This window comes from Hyperolius riggenbachi, chromosome 5 (assembly GCF_040937935.1).
Source record: "Hyperolius riggenbachi isolate aHypRig1 chromosome 5, aHypRig1.pri, whole genome shotgun sequence".
Lineage (NCBI taxonomy): Eukaryota > Metazoa > Chordata > Amphibia > Anura > Hyperoliidae > Hyperolius > Hyperolius riggenbachi.
Genome location: NC_090650.1, coordinates 439,881,757 through 439,902,678, shown reverse-complemented (window position 1 = coordinate 439,902,678; position 20,922 = coordinate 439,881,757). Strand labels below are relative to the sequence as shown.

Sequence of the window (20,922 nt, the reverse complement as noted above, 5' to 3'; positions counted from 1 at the left end):
TAGCAAGGGTCAATACCAGGAGCTCAGAGTACAAGGGCAAGGATCAGGAAGCATAGGAAAAATGGCCAGAGTCACAAACACTGCAAGAGTTCCAGAATGATCTAGCAATCTCACAGATCTCACCAGCACACCACAGGTTAAAGCGCACCTTTTATTGTGCCAGTATCCACAGAATCCAACAATTGTTTCGGGGCCACGCAGGGTCCCCCTTTGTCAAGGCATATGGTTACATCACACATAAATGATCATTCCTCTATATACACACCTAATCACCAACCCCACCCGGACAAAAGTGACCTCACGAATGACATCATGGTTATTAGCATAAGTAAACACGATCTGTTTGAGCCCAATGCTATCCATCATGGAGTTATTTACATTATACACATACATAAAAATGTGCACCACCTAACTCTATCTGCGTACCTACCATTATCAGGTGCGCCCAGATCGCTCCTGGCGTGCTTGGGTCAAATTGTTATATTCAAACTTCCTGAGCCTTCCCACTCCGTCCGTTACCCATCACTGTTAGCCTAATCCAGCGGAGCGCTCGCCGCCGATACCGCCCATGGGCGTGAACACCGCTCGTTTCGCCGCTCCAATTGGCTAATCAGCACGTTGATACATGATGACGCCAGGAGCGATCTGGGCGCACCTGATAATGGTAGGTATGCAGATAGAGTTAGGTGGTGCACATTTTTATGTATGTGTATAATGTAAATAACTCCATGATGGATAGCATTGGGCTCAAACAGATCGTGTTTACTTATGCTAATAACCATGATGTCATTCGTGAGGTCACTTTTGTCCGGGTGGGGTTGGTGATTAGGTGTGTATATAGAGGAATGATCATTTATGTGTGATGTAACCATATGCCTTGACAAAGGGGGACCCTGCGTGGCCCCGAAACAATTGTTGGATTCTGTGGATACTGGCACAATAAAAGGTGCGCTTTAACCTGTGGTGTGCTGGTGAGATCTGTGAGTTTGGACTTTGAGTGTGGCACTGCCTATGCCAGCTCGCCAAGCACCCCGAGAAACGGATGGTGTGCCTGCCTCACTTTGGAAATAATGATCTAGCAATGTGCTGCTAGCAAGTTACCCGAAGTGACATGTGACATGATGAGTTAGACATGTGTATGTACAGTGCCTAGCACACAAATAACTAGGCTGTGTTCCTTTTTTTTCTTTCTCTGCCTTAAAGAGTTAAATATCAGGTATGTAAGTGGCTGACTCAGTCCTGACTCAGACAGGAAGTGACTACAGTGTGACCCTCATTGATAAGAAATTCCAACAATAAAACACTTGCCTAGCAGAAAATGGCTTCTGTGAGCAGGAAAGAGATAAAAAGGGCCAATAGTTCATAGATTTTAGCTCTGGCATACTTCAATGAAGGTGTCATTGAGCAAAAAACAATAAAACAGTTAAAACTTAAAAAGTAGATTTAAACATAAAATAAAACTGTGCAATATCTTAAAAATTCATTTTTAGGTGAAAGAAGATAGATACAATCGTTTTTTCATTAGTTTATTTTCTCTTCGGATGTCCTTTAAAGGGAACCAGAGACGAGAAAATAAAGCTATTATACATACCTGGGGCTTACTCAAGCCCCAAACGCGCTGATCGATCCCACGCAGCCATCCTCCTCTGCCCGCAGCTATGAGAACCGGCTCCGCGCTGTTCTGTCAGTCGGAGCCAGTCTAAGCGAAGCAGAGGTGCGCTCTTTGCGTATCTCTGCAGCAGTGTATGGAGAGATACGTAGAGGGTGCACTTCTCCTGCGTAGCACTGACGTCAGTGACGGGAGCCCGTTCTCATAGTTGCGGGCAGCGCTGGACGGCGGCGCGGGATCGATCAGCGCATATGGGGGCTGGAGGAAGCTCTAGGTATGTATACCTTCTTTTTTATTTTTTCAATTACGGGACATCTCTGGTACCCTTTAAAAGATACACAACAGCATGAAAATAGGAAGAAAGTCTGACTTGTGACTTCAGCCATCGCCCAGAAGGTGGAATTGAACCACTCTGTCGCTAGACAGCTACAGGTTTGAAGCCTGCACCCCAGACCACTGAGGATCATCTGGGCAATACTACACTGCTCTGTGTCTGCTATATAAGGCCTGCTGTGGGCGGTCAGTACACATTAGGGAGAGATACTTATATTGTATTTTTCCTCCCATATTATCATTAGTACATGGAAACACACATCAGTGTTTATCTTATTTATTTTAAGAACAGGTTTGCCACATTTTGTCAGGAAACAAAATAGCCTGTGATATAAACATTGTACACCTTATTTGCATATAAAATAGCAAAGCATTGTGGGAACTCCGTGCATATAAAGGGACAGTCAGTGCAAACCACACTGAGCAAAGTCCAGCCACACTCGGGAGTTCTCTGCCAGACACCCGGCAGAAAAGATCAGCAATAAGGTGCAGATATCTCCAGCTTGCAAATGAACCACTCAAAATTGGCAGCAAGTGTCCCTAGATGCTTACACACGAAAGATAAAAGTCTTTGGAAAACAAAAGATCAAAGATCGATCCGCAGAGAATCTTTGTAAAAAAAAAAAATGTGCAAGTCCCCAAATGACAGAAATAAAATATATTTGTCTCTCGATCCTCTATTTCCATCTTGGTGGATTGGATCTGCAGACAATTGTTTGGTAAACATAAACAATGTGCGTATGAGATTGCCATCAGTGATAAATAAAAATGCTAATATTCTTTTCGCATTAATTTTCACGAAAATAATGTAAAATTAAATTTTCGAGTGAAAACACCATCGAAAAGAAGTTTTTTTTTTTTTTTGCGTTTTTCACAAAATTTCGATATAAAATGTTGTTTTTGCGAAAAATATAATTATTCACGTTTTAACTGTGAAAATACCGTTTTTTGTTTTTTTTTGCATCTTTGTGAAAAACTCAAAAATGCTAAAATTTTGGCACTTTATTGAAAAAAATGTCTCCAATAGAAAATAGGATTTTCTATGCGAAAACGGCTTTGGCGAAAACTCGCAAGCAACAGTGATTGCCATTAGGGATGCTCACCACGTTCCGCGGAATTCCATTTTCCGCGATTCCGGCTGGAATTTGGTGGTTCCGTTGCATCGGAACGGAATTGCCTTAGCTGTATAGCGGAAATTCCGCGGAACGATGCGTAATTTTGGCGGGATGCGGAATTTTGTAAGCCAATCACAAGGAAGCCACTAGAAGAAGCTTAAAGTGAAAACAACAGGATTTCTTCATGAAAATCTGAATTTCTGCACCAATCAGAGGCTTACAAAAACCACCCAAACGGATTTCTGCATGAAAATCGGAATTATTTCAGCACCAATTACAGTGTTAACAAAAACCAATCAGTCCTATGTTAGCAACCAGCTCCCTAGCTATCACACCTATCCCAAACATTTTGTATAGGTCCCATAGCTTACGCGACACCTCCTGCGGCGCCAAAACCACTGCCATGGAACCACCGCCAGGTCCCAAAGCTTACATGACACCTCCTGCGGCGCCAAAACCACCGGCGCTGGCGGAATTCTGCAATTCCAGCGGAACGGAATTTGCTCATTCTGATCATCCCTAATTTCCATAGATTTTTTAACCCTTGCTTGCACTGCGTGAAAAAGAAGGAAGTAAATGGACTACGAAAGCATTGCTCAGGAGTTCTGCCTTTTTAACCTTCCTGGCGGTAACCCCGAACGTAGGAGGATTTCTTAGGCCCTGCTGGGCCGATTTGCATAATTTTTGTTTTGCTACACGCAGCTAGCACTTTGCTAGCTGCGTGTGCACACCAATTGCTGCCCCCCCCCCCCAGACCCCATGCGCTGCCTGGCCAATCAGTGCCAGGCAACGCTGAGGGGTGGATCGGGACTCCCTTTGACTCCCTTTGATGTCATCCCGCCCATCGCCATGGCGACGGGGAAGCCCTAATGGAAACCCCGTTCAGAAGGGGATTTCCGGACGGGCTTGATCGCCCTAGGCTCGCTACATGATTTAAAAAATAAATAAATAAAAACTGCTGCGCTGCCCCCTGGCGGTTTTTAATAGACTGCCAGGAGGCTTAAAACTGAAGGAATTTTGAGATTATTCAGGTCGGAGTGAGCATATGATGTCGCCCACAATGCATCACTGCTGAATATGCAAATTATCCCTTGTTGTCCCTGTTGCTAGCCACACCTCCAGATCCGCTGGACTGCAAGGATGTGTCAGCTTGTTAATTGTACAGAAACAATATAATCCAACATGCATACAGACTGTTTGAGACTGGTTGGTCCTCATCAGTGCATGGCGTGGATTATCATTTTACAAAGAAGGTGGATGTCAGCATAAAGATGGGGGTTAGTGAGCAGCCCCCCAATGCTAAGTATTGCCTACCGCACCTCTCCTGACAGACTATTTATGAATCTCCCTTAGGAATTGTTTCCACTAGAGGTATTTTGCAGTGTTTCACTGTACACAAATTTGGAAAGGAAAAAGCAGTCAATTAAAAATCAATAGACTACCTCCAGATTCGTATGCAGGGAAAAAGAGAAAGCATGCACAGATGTGGCATCACTTAGGCCTCGTTCACATCTAAAATGGCAAAACGGGAGTGCTTTGCGCTTCCGTTTTGCACGAGTGATTTTACTGCGATTAGAGTGGTAAAAATCACTGGACACGTCCGTGTTTCCAGAGTGATCGTGGTCAGCGCTTTATAAGCTTTGTACCGCAATCGCTCCAGAATCGCCCAGAAAATGCTGCAAATAAAACGTTTGTAATTGGCGCTAATTGTGATTGGCGCCAATCATGGCAGTGAGAACACTGCCATAGGATAACATAGCATTAGCGCTTTAAAAAGTGCTAGCGCTTTAGTGATTAGCGGGAATCGCCTTCTAATAGCGTAAGTTTGAATGGATCCTTAAGGACCACAGGCTTACATCCCCCTAGTGACCAGGCTATTTTTTACAATTCAGTGCTCTGCAGCTTTATTATCTCGCTGCAGAGCCATACAACTGAGAACACAAATGGACCCCCCCCCCATTTCTGCCCACCAACAGAGCATTCTGTTGGTGGGCTCTGATCACTGCTGCAGCTTTTTTTTTCAATAAACATATTAATATTTTTGCCCTCCCCACAGCTAATCAGCAGGATCATCTCTAATAGGTATCAGACTATGAGAGCAATCCTTTGTTTTCCCCTCCAGGGCACAGCCAAGTGATAGGGCTGTCCCAATTATAGCAATCTACAATGTAAACAGACTGTGGTTTCACTGTGTAAAGGTGGCCATACACTGGTCGATTTGCCATCAGATCGACCAACAGATAGATCCCTCTCTGATCGAATCTGGCTGCCTTTACTGCAAACAGATTGTGAATCGATTTTAGCATGAAACCGATCACAATCTGTGGAGCTGCTGCTGCCCCCCGCCCGCATACATTACCTGATCCGGCCGGCGCGAGTCACCGCTCTCTCCGCTGTCTTCATCTCTGCTCTGGGTTTCGGACTGGCTGGCTACTTCCGGTCCGGGGAAGTTTAAACAGTAGAGGGCGCTCTACTGTTTAAACTTCCTGTCGGGACAGGAAGTAGCCAGCCGATCCGAAACCTGGAACCCAGCGTGGAGAAGAGATCGCGGTGACAGCGGGGACACGCGCTGGCGGAGCAGGTAATGTATTGCCGCTAGCGTCGGTCGTCGGGCATTTCGAACGCCGCTATCGACGCACTCCTGACCCAGCGGCAATCTAGGGAAATCTTCTGCACAGACGGAATGATGGGAATCGTCGGGAACGATCGATTTCGGACGGAAGTCGATCGTTTGGTCAGCGTGGGCGCGACAATTTCACAGCCGATTCGATCACAGTGATCGAATCGGCTGTATATCGGCGGGAAATTCGGTAAGTGTATGGGTCCCTTAACTCTGCCAGCAGATAAAGCTGCTAGCAAACCTCCTCCCCGGGACGCCTTTTGGCAATTCTCCTTGTGGCCACCAATCAGCATTATGGTGGCCATACACGGTACAATAAAAACTTCGATACTCCCGTTTATTCGATCTAAATGATCAAATCGAATGAAAGTTGAAAATATTTTTTTTTTTCGATCAAGAAAATCGAACGATTATCCCGTTTTTCAGAGAAAACTCTGATCGGACATGCTGGAAAAATCGTTATATTTGATCTAACGGAATAATCGAACTAAATTATCTAATCGAAAAAAAAATAAAAATTGTACCATGTATGGCCACCTTTATGGTGCCCATACACACAGCAATAAAAACGTTCGATTTTCCCGTTTATTCGATCTAAATGATGGTATTGAATGAAAATATTTTTTTTCGATCAAGAAATTCAAACGATTATCCAGTTTTTTCCAGAAAAATCTGATCGGGCATGTTGGAAAAATCTTTATATTCTATCTAACAGAATAATCGAACTAAATTATCTAATTGAAAAAAATGAAAATTTGTACCATGAATGGCCACCATTAGGCAGACAATCAGGTACAATCTAACTTGCTCATGTAGCAATCGCCCAGAAGGTGGAATTGAACCACTCTGTCGCTAAACAGCTACAGGTTTGAAGCCTGCACCCCAGACCACTGAGGATCATCTGGGCAATATTACACTGCTCTGTGTCTGCTATATAAGGACTTCTGTTGCCGGTCACCACATATTAGGGCGAGATACTGATATCGTATTTTTCTTCACATATTATAATTAGTACATAGAAACACACATCGGTGCTTATCTTATTTATTTTAGGGACAAGTTTGTTATATTTTGGTAGGAAACAAAATAGCCTACAAGATAACCATTGTACACCTTATTTGCATATAAAGCAGTGAAGCATTGTGGGAACTCCCAGCATCTAAAGGGACAGTCAGTACAAACCACACTGAGCAAAGTCCAGCAACACTCCGGAGTTCTCTGGCAGACGTCCAGCAGCAAAGATCAGCAATAAGATGCACATATCTCCAGCTTACAGCTGAGTCACTAAGCCAGGTACACACTTTCAATTATGATTGGCCAATCACTGACCAATTTACCAACTCCATGTAGTATGAGGTGAACAGATATTGAATATTATGAGCAGATTGTGTAGGTAAATCTTATACTACATGGAGGTGGTAATATCGGTCAGTGATTGGCCAATTATAAATGAAAGTGTGAACCAGGCACACCATGCAATTTCCCGCCAGATAGATGGTCGAATAGATAACTTCTGTCTGATCTGATTTCTGATCGTTTTAATGATTGTTTTCCATAGAAGTGATCAGAATATCGATCAGTGAAATGATCGGAAATCCGTTTGGATCTGTCAAAAATATCTATCGACCCATCTATCTGGTGGGAAATTGCATGGTGTGTACCAGGCTTTAAATCAGCAGCAAGCATATGTGATTGGCCAATCCCAAGCTCTGTACAATGTGCAGTACATATGTATGCTATCCTGAACTAATAGCATCCCCTTTACTTTAAGCTGCATGCACACATGAGATAAAAATCTTTGGAAAACGAAAGATCAAAGATCGATCTGCAATGTTTGTAAAAGTCCCCAAAAGACAGAAATTTGTGTCTCAAGCTCTGAACTCCATCTTTGCGGATCAGATCTGCAGACAATTGCTTGTATGTAACCCCAGCCTCCCACTGAGACACATCCTAGGATGTTTATTATGCAGAATTCTTCCCCCTTCCAAGAGCATTCTGGGAGACCAGCTATGTTTTTGTACTGCCTTTAGAACTCTCAGTACCGAACATTCCACAGAGATCACCTGCCAGTTAACGATGTAGGCGAACAGCTCGCAAATAGCTGACCCTGTACTACTTCCGGGTCGCAATGTCCCGGAGTAGTACGCATGCCCCGGCCCAGACCATGCTTCGTGGCAATCAGGGACGCGCAGCGCCGGGCCAGGGCATGCGTACTAATGAACGCGTGCATACACGGGCATGCGCTCTACTGCGGGACATTACAACCTGGAAGTAGTATGCAGCCAGACTGCACATAGAGATTGGCTGGCGAGCTGCTCGCCAACATCTCTACTGCCAGTACTAAAGATGTGACCACCAGTGATAAATTCCACAACGTAAATTGGTTTGAGGAAAGCTTTTACAATGGGGCTAAAGGTGCCCTTTAACGGTACATTTTTTTTTACTAAATGCGATTTTTCAATGCAATTTGAATGACCGTAAGCAATCTGAAGGCAATTATTGGTTGTTCACATTTACTGAACGATTCTTTCTTCAAATTTGATCATAAATTCCAACTTTCGGATCGATGTGATCCTGTTTAGTGATCAACTAACGAATCGTTCATTATCGATTGCCTTCATAAATAGTGAATTTTCTATACAATGCGATCGTAAAAATCGCATGGAAAGATCAAATTTGGTGAAAAATGGTACCGTTAATGGGCACCTTAAAGAGACTCTGAAGCAAGATTAAAACTTGCTTTTTACCTTATATTCTACAGGGGGATGTTTGTTCCTGCTAAACCGCCGCTTTCCCGCGGCATAACGAGGGGTCTTTACCCCCCAAATCCCTCCTGCAAAATCCATTACCAACTTGGTCGTAGATTTTGCTGCTCATGGAGGCAGAGCTTTCGGCTGTAGCTCTGCCTCCGTGCATGTCTATCAGCGGCGGATCTCCGCCTCTCCCCCGCCCCTCTCAGTGAAGGAAGACTGAGAGGGGCGGGGGAGAGGCAGCGTTCAGCGCTGATTGACATGCTGAGAGGCAGGGCTGTGGCCATTAGCCCTACCTCAACCACAGAGGGGATTTGGGGGGTAAAGACCCCCCGTTCTGCCGCGGGATAGCGGCGTTTTAGCTATGGCAAACATTCCCCTGTTGAATATAAGGTTAAAAGCGAGTTTTAATCTCGCTTCAGATTCTCTTTAAGACTGACTAAATAATTTATAGATAAATACCTTATATACTCGCATATAAGCCTAAAATTTTAGCACAAAAAATGTGCTGAAAGGTTACCCCCTCAGCTTATATGCAAGTCAGTGGAGCAGAACGGATGGTGGAGCAGGTTTGTTACTGGCAGAGGAGCGTAAGGATCGTGCACTAGTGATCCGGCTCCTGCCAGCTGGCTCCCTGCTGTGTATGTCCCTTCCACCCCCTGCAGCATGTTGTGCAGAGTGCGCTGCTCAAGTCTACCTGTGTCTCCTGGCTTGTGGAGTGGAGTGTGCAAGCAACATGTCAGCGGTGCAATGATCGGGGATTCTTCCTGTGTGGCAATCGCTGTGTCTCATATCTATGACGCCATCTAGTGGCGTCTTGAGACACAGCTTTATCATTGGGGCACATCTGGCTATGGGGATGGGGGTTGGGTTGACTTGTACTGGGGTCACATCTGACTACTGTGGAGGGGGGCTGTATTGGGGAGGGGGCTTATATGTGAGTAAATCACTTTTTCCTGGTTCCTGAGGAAAAAGTGGGTACCTCAGCTTATACATGGGTCGGCTTATATGCAAGTATATACAGTATTGTAAAAAATAATGATCAATTTTCTGAATCACGTTATCTTCACTACATTTCCTCTTGAATTCAGGTTTACATTTTAAAATAAACATGTGTAATACTTGAACTTGCGATTCACCTAATTTTGTGACCCTTCTCCAACTTGGCAGAAGGAGCCGATCTTTCGCGGGGGTAAACACATTTGTACCGCAGTAAAAATAGATGCCATCGTTAACAGGAAGACATATAAAATTTTAGAAGCGCGGGTCGCGGTTCAGAATCGGCAAATGCCACTTCCAGGAACAGAACATTCGCACATTTTTCACAGGCAGAGAATTAATTTCTTTATTTTTTCCCCAGCAATATTTTCGGAGAACGGAACTCAGAGAAGGTGCGCCGAGATCAGTCGGGTTCAGCGGTGAAAATCGGTCTCATCGGTTTCTGCATCTGATTTGCATACATTGAGGGCTGTCTTACGGACGTGTGCTAATAAGCGTAAGCCAGAGGTAATTAATGACTTCTAGTAAATTCTGATAACATGGGAAAAGTAAACAGCAAATGCAATTATTGCGTGGCAGGAAATATTTGCCCGTCTTTGTGTAGCATGAATAAATTAATCTGGCAGATGAGAGGACATTTACCGGCGGGCACGGCGAGCACAAAGAGGTCTATTTACTAAATATTCACAGAGTGTTAATGAAATCGGATTCATGCGCAAAGCGAGGAGGTTGTACCGCTTCCGCCGCTGTAAACACCCGGAAACGGCTTGTTGTTCTGTTAAGCAGAACGTAAAAGACATTTTATGTTTCATAAAATGTTTATGCAAACCAAATTTGAATATTTTATTTTTGTAAATACCTCAAGAGCAGGGTCATCCCCCTAGTAAACCTAGGCAGTTAGAGGGTGTGGTACCACTACCAATGGAGTCTGAATACCTTCAAAAGGAGACAAAAAATTAGATAAGGACAAATACATCCCAACTTTTTGAGATGAGAAAGAGGGACACTTAAGCCACGCCCTTACCACACCCCTGATCACGCCCTTGACACACCCCTAGTCATGAATACCAAAGATTTCATAGGAAAAATGTTTTTTTATAATTCAAACCCCACTGGTCCTTTCTATACTCAGGGCCGGCCCGCTCATGAGGCGGGTGAAACTTTTGCCTCAGGCGGCAAATTTCCAGGGGCGGCACCCGCCCGTCCGTGGGTGCGGGGAGCCGGCCCGCCGAGCTGGAGGGGTAGCTGGCAGGACGGGGGTATTGGGCCAGCGGCGGGGAGGGGGGTCGGACCCCCCCCTCCCTCGCCTGGGTCCCCCGTCCTCCGCTCCCCTCCAGCCTAAATAGACGCAGCCGTATATGTAAGAGGCACGGGCGGGGAGACACTCACCTCCTCCTCGCTCCAGCGTGCGCTCCACTGACATCACTTCCTGCAACGCTGCAGGAAGTGATGTCAGTGGAGCGCATGCTGGGAAGAGGTGAGTGTCCTCCCCGCCCGTGCCTCTTACATATACGGCTGCGTCTATTTAGGCTGGAGGGGAGCAGAGGACGGGGGACCCAGGCGAGGGAGGGGGGGGGGTCCGACCCCCCTCCCCGCCGCTGGCCCAATACTCCCGTCCTGCCAGCTACCCCTCCAGCTCGGCGGCCCCCCACAGCGGCCCCCCCCCCCCCCGGGGGGGGAGGGGCGGCGGTGGCAATTTTTTTAAAAAAATTTGCCTCAGGCGGCAAAAAGTCTAGGGCCGGCCCTGTCTATACTGGTTTATTTTCCTTTATATTAACATTTGAAAATAAAGAAATATATCAATTTAAAAGGAAGAAAGTTTAGAGCCAATTAAATACATTTTTCAGTAGATAAATATATATATTTACACAGAAAGAAGGACAAAGTCCTGAAAGACAGACAAATGAGGAAGAAATAGGGACGGAGGGCGTGGGACACCAGGAGCCCCTGATGGTGTAGTATGTTGAGGGTATGGGACACTCAACAACAGTATGTGCAGAGTACTCACAAGAATAGGTTGTAAGACCGGTAACCATAGTGTAATGGGTGGTGAGGAAAGCCCGTCCTCACTCGAGTTCTTTGGTCTTCGACAATGTAGGTCGTTCTCCAGGAAAAGAAAAAGGGGTGTAAGGGTTCCAAGGAACCAACATACTCAGCCAACACCCTGAGCTGAGGGGGCCGGTGTGGGATATTACTGGGAGGGAGGAGGCGCCCCAAGATGTGATGCGTGGAAGGGATAATGTCAGCTGGATAAAACTTAAATAAATAGGCTTACCTCTAAAAGGGGGTAACCCAATTAAAATAACACAATTTCAAATTAAAACCAGACACTTGAATGATAACACGTTTTGTGGATCGCAGTCTGCTTCCTCAGATCAAAAAAGTGTCTTAATACTATTGTTTTACAAGCAGGGAGCATGTCTATCAATAGATAGAGGTAAGCCTATTTATTTATGTTTTATCCAGCTGTCATTATTACTTCCACACATCACATCTTGGGGCACCCCCTCTCCCAGTAATAACCTAGGCAGGTGCCTGGGGCCTAATAAGTGTCAAGAGGCTCACCTGCCTTCTTCTCTGACCTCTCTCCACGTCAGCTTACCCAAATGGACTACAAAAGTGTGCAAAATCTATTACCTTACCTAGGATCCCATTACATCCCAACCCATCTCTGAATACCTCCCAGGGTTCCGCCACCTAATGGGACTGTTCAGCTTCCCCTCAGAGCAGTGCTGAGATTGTCCTCATCCCCAGGCTACACCTCGTTCCCATGGAGAAGAATAATATCATCCTCACATGGCTGCTTCCTGGTGGGATCACACTGCTAAAATGGATCTAATCTCAGAACCTCCTCTCTGTTCTAAAAGATGAGCAACAGCTAGAGATGAGCCTAATGACTTAATTACGATTTCGCGAAATGTCGCGTAATTAGTGTAATTACGATTATGGCCGTAAGTACATAATCGTAATGAAGAAGGATTTCACGAAATTCCGCGTAAGCTTAATTTTCGCGTAATTTTCGCATTACAGTGGGTATCGCGAAATTACGTTTGCCTTGCATGCAACCGTTTGTAAGCGTAGTTACATAACGTAATTTCACGATAGTTCATATTACTGTAAGCGTTAATTTTCGCGTCGTTTTCGCGTTATGGTGGGTATCACGAAATTACGTTTGCCTTGCATGCAAACGTTTGTAAGCGTAGTTTACACCCTTGAACTGCGCATGCTTAGTTTTTACATTATTTAACGGGAAAAAGCGTTTATATGCGAACATTTGTTAGCGTTCGTCTGACTACCGCTGATTCGCTTCTGATTGGCCTAATGCGAACAAGTAATTTTTTATAGCTAACAAGTAATTACGAAATTTACGAAATTACGAAGAAATGCGAAATTACGGGATGGTTTAACGCAAAATTACGTTATGGTTTAAAGCGAAATTACGCGTTGAAAATTACGCTTACGGTACTTTCAATTACGATTTTAATGGCAATTACGCTACCATAATTTCGCATCGTAATAGCAAATTTCGCATGCGTAATTATAGTAACGCTCAACCCTAGCAACAGCATGATAACCTTTGTGGAAAAAGGAATAAAGGCTTTTCATCGTGTGCTGTGCAAGAGTTTGAATCTGATTTAAGCACAACCCCACATGTAGCATTATGGCCATAGTTGGTTTTCCAGCATGGTTTGCCTTTGCATATGCATGCATGGAGAGGTACACAGATGAAGACACATGTGCAAGAGACTGCGCACCGATGAGCCTTTACCTGGGTTATGTAGTCCTCTCTCTGACAGTGTCCAGTGCTGTTAGCTCTCTTCAGAGTCTTGTTTTCTAGATCGTCTTGATACCCATTATGACCTAGCTTGTGAGCTCAAGCCTGCTCAGATCTCAGGTAGTGACCCCAAATCGGCTCATGTTTCAGCCTGCCCCAACTTTTTGCCTGTAATCCTGACTCTTAAACAGCCTGCCCCAAACTCTGCCTGTTACTGTCGTCAACTCTGCAAGAACCCTGCCAGTCACGACCTCATCCACCATGCCAGTCTGTCTCTGGGGACCTGTACCCTTCCCTATCAGCCTGATTGATCTCCACATCTCGGCACGCTCTGTTCTCCGTCACCAATGATATAGATCCGGGGCCGGTAGTCTGCATGTTGGGCTGATGTGGCTCTGTAACATGTATAAGCTATAAGCTTGCTAGACACCAGTGGTTTTGGATGTAAGCCTGGCTTCAGGGGCATAATGAGATGATTTGCATATTCGGGAGTGATGGATCATGGGAAACCACAGTCACTCACTTGAAGCCAAATAATTCCAAATACCTTCTGTTTTAAGAAGGCTAAATTGTATTCATTCTTGCTTTTTAATACAGGACATTTCAGTCTCTTTCGGGTGCACACTTAGCAGGAACGCTAGCATTGCGGAAAACGCTGCATTTTCTGCTAATGGATGCCGATGGCCTGCAGGAAAAAACGCATATAAAAAACGCATATGCGTGTAAAAATGCAGGTTTTGTTGCATAATATTCAACCGCACATAATGAAAGTCAATGGGAAATCAATGTATTGTGTTTTGTATACGTTTTCCATGAGTTTTTATATGTGTGTTTTTTGTTTTTTGTTTTTTATCGTTTTGTGCTGTATTTCCGCTTCCTGTTGTCTTCCTAGTGATTTGCATAACATGCAATTTAAAAACGCATTGAAAACACATGAGCTGTAATATGTACGAACAGAGGCGCCAAGCAGAGTAAAACAATGTTCTAAAAATGATAAAAAGAGGTTCAGGTCCAGTTTTTTATGCTCCTATACTGCCTGATGAAGCGGGACTGTTGACCGCGAAACGCGTTGCGATTTTATGGAGTTGTGAATAAATTGTATATATATTTTTACTCTGCATTTGAGTATATGTCCACTACCAGAGGGAGGTAAGTCCGCCTCGACTTTTTATCATTTTTAGAACATTGTTTTACTCTGCTTGGCGCCTCTGTTCGTACATATAGAGAGCATATACAGAGAGCGACTTTTATACCTGAGTGGGGTCAGGTACTAATACTCCCCACCTGCCTGGCAAGTGGTTGCCTGATGGTAACCCACCTTTGTGAGTATAAGAACCTTTGACATTATTTTATATATTGAGCTTACCAGACAATATTGCACTATTGGGCTCTCGGTGTCCTCTGTTTTGTTTTTACAAATTGAAAACATATGTGCGTTTTGTATATGCGAGCCGCAAACACACACAAAACCCACGCAAAACGCATATGCTGAAAATAAACACAAATGCACAAAAACACACAAAAAACGCACATGACAGAAAATGCGACCTTTCTTGCTCTGCTATGTGTGCACCCAGCCCGAGCACTTGTTAAAAATTAAATATTGACTTACCTAGGGCTTCCTCCAGCCCAGTGTAGGCCGCAAAGTCCCCCGACATCCTCCTGGCTTGGTTATTGGACGACTTCTGTCTGAGGTCGTCAGGCCTGCTTCCCGCTTCCCCAATTAATGTCCTCACACCAGCCGACGTGAGAGTCCTGCACATGCGCGGTTCTCTAACCTGAAGTGTGCTGAAAGGTTGACACAAAAATAGTGGGGTGCCGGATTGCTGACTCCTGACCTTCTACCTTTGTTCGAGTGCAGGGCTTTAGGGGTGTTAGAGCGACGGCCTACAGCATTGCACTGCTCCACTGACTCGTAGCTTTCCCCATCCCTGGGATTTGTTCCCCCTGTACAATAACAACATGGCCTCCTCCACCCCCCTCCCTCACGCTGCTGATAACACGGCCCACAGAAGTTATACAGAACCAGACAGGCTGGGGAGACTTCAGGATGGTGTCAGATTGAAGTAATGATGGTTGTATAAACAAAGAGCAACACGGGCAGCTGATGATGGCGCCGCTGAGCGCACAATTACAGCATGGCCTCCCTGAGCAATGGGCTGCATTAAGCCCGCAGACGTTTTTAGTATTGCATCATTTATAAAGTGGACAACATCACGGCACCGGGTAATAGAGATTATCAATTCTGCCCGTGGCCTTATCTCACTCCACCTATTACCGAGATCCCGGAGCTTGCCGGAGAAATACATCCACTGATATCCCATGGATATCCATGGATGCGGACTGAGCCTCCGGGCCGGTCATCCATATATCTCACTCCACCTATTACCAAGATGCCGGAGAAATACATCCACTGATATCCATGGCTGTGGTCATCCACATCCAAGACCATCTCCACTGGAGGGTCTTTACCCACAAGGCACCCCCCTGCCTGGTGTCATCCGTAAACTCTAGGAGGTGCTTGCTTATCTCTGGCCAGGGCCGAATTTACCAAAAGGCACTGTAGGCAGGTGCCTACAGGCGCCTGATGATGGAAAGGCAGCTCACTCCCCTCCCCAAGTGCCTCCCTTCCTCCTTCCCTACACAGAGTCCAGATGAGAGTGTAAATGAGAGGTTACTCACCCTGCTCTCTGCATTCCACTGACAAGTTCTCCCTTCAGTCAGAGGCACCTCTAGCTACCTAATACTGAGGTTCCTCTAGCTACCTAATACTTAGGGACACCTCTAGCTACCTATGACAGGCAAGGGAAGTAAGGGAGAAGTGACAGCTGGAACAGCCAGCACACTTGCGGTGCAGGTCTGCGGGGGTTTGTAAGTTAATGAAGGTTGAAGTCTAGGGTGCCAGGACATCTCTGTGCCTGTAGGCTTCTGTGCATGGGCGTATCAATAGGGCCTGCAGCCCTTGCTCCCGTGGGGGGCCCGCCCCCCCTCCCTGGGGCACGCTCGGGGCCGTTTTGGGGGGCTGGAGGGGACACAGCATGAGGGGAAAGCCATGGCCACACTCGGCGGGGAGGGGGGGGGCGGTATTCCCCCCCCCTCACCTCGGGCTCTGCGCTCCCCTCCAGCTTAAATTAGTGTCTCGGCAGCGGCGGGCAGCAGACAGCGTTGAGCGTCAATTTCTCATGATCGGAATTAAAAAAATCGCAAATTACGACACAGAATCATAATGAAAAGTTTCCATCAAATTTGTAATTAATTTTGCACGTAACTGTAGCTATGTTTGAATTTATGATTATGTCATATGTTATCATTTACACGTAAATGTGAAATCTGATTCTTTGGGATCAAGTAGCAATTTTTTTTTTCAAAAAGACCTTGTAGTTTTTGAGAATTTAAAAAAAATAAAAATATATATTTTTTTTAATTTGGTAAAATGACATTTTGCTGCGGTACACTTCAATATACTCTATATCGAGTTTCGTTTACAAAATTTAAGAATACGGACATTGTGTGGTTCCCCCCTACCACGCCTCTTTAACCCCTTGTCATCCATGCAGGCTGGAATAGCTGGACTGCATGGGGTGGCGCACTCTGAGGTACGTCAGCCCACATGCTCCATGGTGTGGGGGATTCTGGAAGAACAGAGGCATAGCTATGGGGGGGGGGCATATGTCCCCAGGATGCAGCACTCTGAGGGCACTCAGCATGTGTACGAGAGAGAACGGCGCCGGAGACTTGGGCGCAGGACACAGCCAGTATATGGCTGATCCTGCTGCCGCACAAGTCCGGGCCGCGGTAATTACTATTCCCCCTCCAGGCCGACATGGATAGTGGGGGAATGAAATAATTCGGCTTCCAGCAATCGCTGGAATCCGAATTATTGTTTTAAAAGAAACTTCAGGTCCGTCTTCTGACGGCGCTGAAGTTACTCCCTGTGCCTGCGATAGCCGTAGTTCCTATTACGGCCTATGGTGGCGCCGGCTGCGCCCAAGTCTCCTGCGCTGCTGCGCCCAAGTCTCCAGCGCTGGATTTACCGTGTTCGCTCAGCATGGCCACCACACCCCTACGTGCATGAGAAGTGGCTCGCTGGCCGCCTGGCCTTCCTTCCCTCTGCAAAGGAGTATGGGAACGTTAGTAACAGCAGAAAACTCACCGGCCCAAACATCATCTCTCCCCTGAAGCACAATCAGCCTCTTCTTCTTGGTAATAGTGGTGTCATGTGACACGAGACACCACTGTCACCAAGGAGAGGATGCAGGGCTCGCTGCAGAGGAGAGATGATGTCATTGCCCAAACGTTGAAATTGCCTAGTCTTTTGCTGTTATTCACACACCTGACTATCTAAAGGGGGAAGGGCACACCTGGCTTTCTGAACAGGGAAAGAGGCACATCTAAACAGCATTTGAACATTTGGCTCTGCTCATGACTAGGAATGATCAATGAAACGCAAATGCTTCTGAAATTATACACATTTTTTATGCAAATATATGCAGCTTAAAAAGGACCAACCAATTTAATCCCAGGTTTAAATGGATTGGTTCATTTTCAAGCTGCATATATTTGCATACACATTTACATACATTTACATCAACTCAGAAGAATGTGCATATCCCTGATTATCCCTACTCATGCCCACTCCCACATTCTGGTGCGTAGCCACACCCATTTTTTGAGCAGGACTGTCCAGAGGAGGTCACAAAAACGTTCTTTTCCCCCGGGCGCTGAAAACACGAGCTACACCTCTGATGCATCCCTCTTTCCCCCAAAGCCCTTGTCCAATACATGGAAAAGGGGCTTATCCCCATTTCCAGTGCCCTGTATAAAATAAGTATATAGAACTTAGAACTTGGTATATATTAACTAGTTCATCACTAAGGGGTTTTCTCCTTTAGGACCAGAGCAACTTTCCCATTTCAGCACTCCTCCCTTTTATTTGCCATTAACTTTATCACTCCTTATTACAACAAAACGATCTATATCTTGTTTTTTTGCTAAGAATTATTTTATTCTGACTTCATTTTAATGGGGATAATGAGAAAAAAAAGTCATTTTTTTCTCAGTTACATCTATTATAGATTTAAAACAAAATGCACTACTGTGGATAAAACCCACACATTTTATATGCCCATTTGTCCCAGTTATTAACATGTTCAAAATATGTCCCTAGTACAATGTATAGTGACAATATTTTATTTGTAACTGTATTTTTTCACAGTGTTCAGTTTTGCGTCCGTCACTAATTACAAGCCCTTATTTGGAAGAATAACAATAATATAACCTCATGACATACATATTAAAAAAGTTGAATCCCTAAGGTAGCTATTTATGTTTGTTTTTTTGTTGTTGTTTTAAATATCACTTTTAAATGTACAAGTGTTTTATTTTTGGTAACTATGGGAGAGAGGAGGAGGTTAGGGGTTAATTTAATGGGAGTTTTATGTAATTTAATTCAACTTTATGTATTTAGGTGTAATTTTACTATTTGGCCACTAGATGTCCCACACACTTTATATTCCTGTGTACTGTTCACGGTACATAGGAAATAATGCGTGTATGTTTACTTTCACTTTGTCAATGACCACCGGCATCTCAAAATAATTTACTGGATTCTACTGTATGTCATTACAGGGCCTCTTTAAGTGAATCTTGCAGAACTAAACTTTTTTTTTTAGTAAGGCTAACAGAGCTGACTGATGTTAAGCGTCGGTTAGTCACAAAATTCATCGGCCACAAATATACAATGAATATTTGTTCTGCCTGAGATTGCAGGAAGTGTACGCGGCTGTGAGATGCGTGTCGCGTTTTTCACACTCTGACTTGTTCTATGCTGGAGCTCAGCCTGACAAATTAGCGAGTGCAATCAATTTTACATCTAATGCAATCCGTGCTCTCTGCTAATTATTTCTTGATTAATAAAGATTTGTATCTGTGGATTGTGAGCGCCGCTGTCAGCATCAGCTTCTGCTGTTAGGATGTAAATTTATTCATCAGCGAATGGAAATAAGGAGAGGTTGTTTTTCCGCGTTGAAGCGAGGTCGTGCTAGTTTGTAAACAGTGCAGATGGCGGATGGGGGGGGGGGCATGGAGACCTCTCCACCTCTCCTCAAGGTGACAGACAGACCCCCAACCAACAAAACAACTCTGATCACTTCTATTACGTTAAAGGATACCACAACCGAAAGACTCCGGTAAAAAGTGAAGGTGCTGTGGGTAGGTGGACATAAGCAAATACTTACCGTGCCTCCCGTTCCCCTCTGCCACTCGCCATTCTACTAAACTCAGTCCCGTTATCCTCGGCGACTCCTGAGACTCCAAACTTGCACCTGCTCTGCTGCGCATGCCCAGTATGTCCATTCTGTTTCCCTGTTCCCTGTGGCTGCGCAGAGTGATGTCACAGGACAGGAGCGCGCTCGCTCCCTCCGCCCCTGCGTCCTAGCTTGCGTGCTCTACTGCAGTGAGCATCACATGCTGAGCAGAACGGATATACTGCGCATGTGCGGCGCCGTATGTCCAGGTTAAGCCCAACTCGCAGAGGACAACGGGACTGAGTCTAGGAGAACAGTGAATGACTGAGGAAACGGGAGGTGCGGTAAGTATTTGCTCATATATACCCCCCTACCCACAGCACCTTAACTTTTTTATGGGCCAGTGCACACCAAAAACCTCTAGCAGATCCGCAAAACGCTAGCGGTTTTTGGAGCAGATTTCAGAGCGATTCCAGGCATGTCTAGAGAGATTTTCTAAACATGCCTAGCGTTTTTTGGAGTGTTTTTGTGTAGCAGATTTCATATATTGTTGTAGTAAAGCTGTTACTGAACAGCTTCTGTAAGAAAAACGCCTGGAAAACCGCTCTGACCTAGCGTTTTTCTGAGCGGTTTTCCACTTTCCTATACTTTAACATTGAGGCAGAAACGCCTCAGAAATCTAAAAAATGCTGCAGCCCCCGAGTTTGCGTTTGTGGAAAAAAACGAACCGCTCTGGTGTGCACCAGCCCATTCACTTTCATTAGCCAAGTGGTTTCCCGCTGCAAGCATTTTAAAAAACGCTCCAGAACCGCTCTGGTGTGCACCAGCCCTACCAGAGACTTTCGGCTCTGGTATCCTTTAATCCTGAAATCATGAAGACATAAAAAGTCCCCATTCATTTCAGGATTATTTGTATACACTATTTGTTTTCTACATAAACCATTTAGGCTAGGTTTACATGTTAGAGGTTTAACAGCATATTAGTTACCTTAAACTGCAGTATAGTAAAACAACCACAAGATGTCACTGTGTGTAAAACGTGATGGTGATCTTTATAGGGTTGTCATTTCCTGTATTCACTCTGTGTTCTTCTCTGTTCTAAGTAAGCAGCATTCCCTGATGGTGGTGTATGGTTTGTCTGCATGTTTTTCCTTCAGTAAAGACTAGGGGGAGGAGCAACGGCGGAGCCGCAAGAAACTTCCAGCAATACATGAGACAACAGAGTGCTTCTTGTCTGAGTCATTTAAACATTCAGCAAGTCGGATTGCTAAAAGACACATGGTAGATCCCCAGCCCAGATGGTGGCAAACATAGTCTGAAGTGAGTTCCCTGTAAAGTGTGTACAAGGCTTACATTGTCACCAACAGATTGGGCGGCATCTGTGAAGACATGTTTACTACAGCAGCAAAGTGAGACTCATTTTTGCTTACAAAAACCAATGAAATCAGCAGCGACTGTTCTAAAAGAGCACATTTT

The 20,922-nt window shown here is 45.0% G+C and overlaps 2 non-coding genes across 2 annotated transcripts; both read right to left on the bottom strand.

The window, feature by feature from the left end:
- Positions 1–1,995: 1,995 nt before the first annotated feature.
- Positions 1,996–2,082, bottom strand: TRNASTOP-UCA (transfer RNA opal suppressor (anticodon UCA)). Its single transcript has one exon. It is a non-coding gene; the product is annotated as a tRNA-Sec (tRNA).
- Positions 2,083–6,497: 4,415 nt separating this feature from the next.
- On the bottom strand, positions 6,498–6,584 carry TRNASTOP-UCA (transfer RNA opal suppressor (anticodon UCA)). Its single transcript has one exon. It is a non-coding gene; the product is annotated as a tRNA-Sec (tRNA).
- Between the last annotated feature and the right edge of the window lie 14,338 nt (positions 6,585–20,922).